General features: G+C 34.2%; 1 non-coding gene across 1 annotated transcript; it reads left to right on the top strand.

The window, feature by feature from the left end:
• The first annotated feature begins 282 nt into the window (after nucleotides 1-282).
• LOC112724887 (small nucleolar RNA R71) lies at nucleotides 283-390 on the top strand. The gene has a single exon (XR_003164027.1). It is a non-coding gene; the product is annotated as a small nucleolar RNA R71 (small nucleolar RNA).
• Nucleotides 391-4235: the final 3845 nt, after the last annotated feature.

Here is a 4235-nt window from a genome sequence, read left to right as displayed (position 1 = left end):
CTGAGAAATCATATTGACTTGCTGAGTCAATATTTTATTCTGAGCCAACATGGCATTCAGAGTATCAATTTCAAGAACTCCCTTCTTCTGAGGCATCCCATTACTCACAGGATTCCTCTCAGAAGTGTACATGAACTGGTTATTAGCAACCATGTCAATGAGTTCTTGAGCTTCTGCAGGCGTTTTCTTTAGGTGAATGGATCCACCTGTAGAAGTATCCAATGATATCTTAGCTAATTCAGACAGACCATCATAGAATATATCCAGGATGGTCCATTCTGAAAGCATGTCAGAAGGACACTTTTTGGTCAGTTGCTTATATCTCTCCCAAGCTTCATAGAGGGATTCACCTTCTTTCTGTCTGAAGGTTTGAACATCCACTCTAAGCTTACTCAGCTTTTGAGGAGGAAAGAACTTGGCTAAGAAAGCCGTGACCAGCTTATCCCAAGAGTTCAGGCTATCTTTGGGTTGAGAGTCTAACCACATTCTAGCTCTGTCTCTTACAGCAAACGGAAAAAGCATGAGCCTGTAGACCTCGGGATCAACCCCATTGGTCTTAACAGTATCACAGATCTGCAAGAATTCAGTTAAGAAGTGAAAAGGATCTTCAGATGGAAGTCCATGAAACTTGCAATTCTGTTACATCAGAGAAACTAATTGAGGTTTAAGCTCAAAATTGTTTGCTCCAATGGCAGGGATTGAGATGCTTCTTCCATGTAAATTAGATTTTGGTGCAGTAAAGTCACCAAGCATCTTCCTTGCATTATTTTTATTTTTGGCCATGTCTCCTTCTTTTTCAAAAATTTCTGTCAAATTTTCTCCAGAGAGTTGTGCTTTAGCTTCCCTTAGCTTCCTCTTCAGAGTCCTTTCAGGTTCAGGATCAGCCTCAACAAGAATGTTCTTATCCTTGTTCCTGCTCATATGAAAGAGAAGAGAACAAGAAAAGAAGAGGAATCCTCTATGTTATAGTAAAGAGGTTCCTTATTGTTAGTAGAGGAAGAAAGGGAATAAGAGTGAAGAAGAATGGATAATCCAAACACAAGGATGAGGATAGGAGCAGAGATATGAGATGAAGAGAAGTGTTAGTAAGTAATTAAATAAATAGAAGAAGATGAGAGAGAGAAATTTTCGAAAATAATTTTTGAAAAGGAGTTGATGATTTTCGAAAATTAAAGGGAAAATAAAATTAAAATTAAAATTTAAAACAATTAATTAATTAAAAGGAATTTTTGAAAAAGAGGGAGGTATTTTCGAAAATTAGAGAGGGAAGAGTAGTTAGGTGGTTTTGAAAAAGATAAGAAACAAACAAAAAGTCAATTAGTTAGTTGAAAAAGATTTGTAAATCAATTTTAAAAAGATAAGAAGATAAGAAGTTAGAAAAGATATTTTAAAATAATTTTTTTTTGAAAAAGATATGATTTAAAAAGATATAATAGAAAGATATGATTAAAATTAGTTTTGAAAAAGATTTGAATTTTAAAATCAAAATTAATGACTTGACTCACAAGTAATCACAAGATATGATTCTAGGACTTAAAGTTTGAATCTTTCTTAACAAGAAAGTAACAAACTTGAAATTTTTGAATCAAAACATTAATTGTTGATAATATTTTCGAAAATTATGAGATAAAATTAAGAAAAAGATTTTTGAAAAATATTTTTAAAATTTTCAAAAATAAATAAGAAAAATGAAAAAGATTTGATTTTTTTGAAAAAGATTTTGAAAAGATAAGATTTTTAAATTGAAAATTTGATTTGACTCATAAGAAACAACTAAATTTTAAAAAGTTTTGAAAAAGTCAACTCAAATTTTCGAAAATTTATGAGTGAAAAAGGGAAAGATATTTTTTTTATTTTTGAATTTTTAATGATGAAAGAGAAAAACACAAAATTGACTCAATCATGAAAATTTTGGATCAAAACATGTAATGCATGCAAGAACACTATGAATGTCAAGATGAACACCAAGAACACTTTGAATATCAAGATGAACACCAAGAACTTATTTTTGAAAAATTTTCAAGAAAAGAAAATATGCAAGACACCAAACTTAAAAATTTTTAATTTTTAGACACTAAGAATTCAAGAATGCATATGAAAAATAAGAAAAGACACAAAACAAGAAAATATGAAGATCAAATAAGAAGACTTACCAAGAACAACTTGAAGATCATGAAGAACACTACGAATGCATGAATTTTTGAAAAAAAAAATTTTAGAAAAATAAAAGTATGCAATTGACACCAAACTTAAAAATTGACTCAGGACTCAAACAAACAACATAAAATATTTTTGATTTTTATGATTTTATTAAATTTTTTTTTGGATTTTTGTATATATATATATATATTTGAAAATAAAACAAAAAGAAAATTACCTATTCTGAGCAACAAGATGAACCGTCAGTTGTCCAAACTCGAACAATCCCCGGCAACGGCGCCAAAAACTTGGTGTGCGAAATCGTGATCATTCCATTCCTTGGTAACAGCGCTAAAAACTCAATACGCACGTTCATGATCTTATATCTGTTTCACAACTTCGTACAACTAACCAGCAAGTGCACTGGGTCGTCCGAATAATAAACCTTACGTGAGTAAGGGTCCATCCCATGGAGATTGTCAGCTTGAAGCAAGCTATGGTCACCTTGTAAATCTCAGTCAGGCGGATTAAATTGTATTAAGAAATTATAGTGGATGAAAATAAATAAAATATAAAATAGGATAGTGGTACTTATGTAATTCATTGGTGAGAATTTCAGATAAGCGTATAGAGATGCTTTCGTTCCTCTGATCTCTGCTTTCCTGCTGTCTTCATCCAATCAATCCTACTCCTTTCCATGGCAAGCTTTATGTAGGGCATCACCGTTGTCAATGGCTACATCCCATCCTCCTGTGAAAATGGTCTAATGCGCTGTCACTGCATGGCTAATCATCTGTCGGTTCTCGATCATACTTGAATAGGATTTACTATCCTTTTGCGTCTGTCACTACGCCCAGCAATCGCGAGTTTGAAGCTCGTCACAGCCATCCCTTCCCAGATCCTACTCGGAATACCACAGACAAGGTTTAGACTTTTCGGATCTCAGGAATGGCCATCCATGGGTTCTAACTTATACCACGAAGACACTAATAACTCGGACTCGGTCCCCTGTATTAGATATCCAAGAGATATCCATTCAGTCTAAGGTAGAACGGAAGTGGTTGTCAGGCACGCGTTCATAAGTTGAGAATGATGATGACTGTCACGATCATCAGATCCATCATATTGAAGTGCGAATGAATATCTTAGAAGCGGAATAAGTTGAATTGAATAGAAAAACAGTAGTACTTTACATTAATCATTGAGGAACAGCAGAGCTCCACACCTTAATCTATGGTGTGTAGAAACTCTACCGTTGAAAAATACATAAGTGAAAGGTTCAGGCATAGCCAAATGGCTAGCCCCCATGATCTAAGAACTAAACGTCCCAAGATGTCTAATACAATAGTAAAAAAAGTCCTATTTATACTAAACTAGTTACTAGGGTTTACAGAATTGAGTAAGTGATGTAGAAATCCACTTCTGGGGCCCACTTGGTGTGTGCTTGGGCTGAGCATTGAGCTTTACACGTGTAGAGGCTTCTCTTGGAGTTGAACGCCAGTTTGTTGCCTGTTTCTGGCGTTGAACTCCACTTTGCAACCTGTTTCTGGCGTTTGACTCCAGAATGCAGCATGGAACTAGCGTTGAACGCCAGTTTACGTCATCAATACTTATTCAAAGTATGGACTATTATATATTGCTGGAAAGCCCTGGATGTCTACTTTCCAACGCAATTAGAAGCGCGCCATTTGGAGTTCTGTATCTCCAGCAAATCCACTTTGAGTACAGGGAGGTCAGAATCCAATAGCATATGCACTCCTTCTTCAACCTCTGAATCTGATTTTTGCTCAAGTCCTTCAATTTCAGCCAGAAATCACCTGAAATCATAGAAAAACACACAAACTCATAGTAAAATCCAGAAATGTGAATTTTAATTAAAAACTAATAAAAATATACTAAAAACTAACTAAATCATACTGAAAACTATGTAAAAATAATGCCAAAAAGTGTATAAATTATCCGCTCATCAGACATATAGAGTGGAACAAAGTAAAGATTGCAAGCATAGAGAAGGAAACACACAAGAAAGAAAATATTTGTGGTTAAACAATGTAACCATGTAATTAAGCTCAAAAACTCACGGGTTGTGTGTTCTT

This window comes from Arachis hypogaea, chromosome 11, assembly GCF_003086295.3.
Source record: "Arachis hypogaea cultivar Tifrunner chromosome 11, arahy.Tifrunner.gnm2.J5K5, whole genome shotgun sequence".
Taxonomy (NCBI): Eukaryota; Viridiplantae; Streptophyta; class Magnoliopsida; order Fabales; family Fabaceae; genus Arachis; species Arachis hypogaea.
This window is presented reverse-complemented; position numbering and strand designations above follow the sequence as displayed.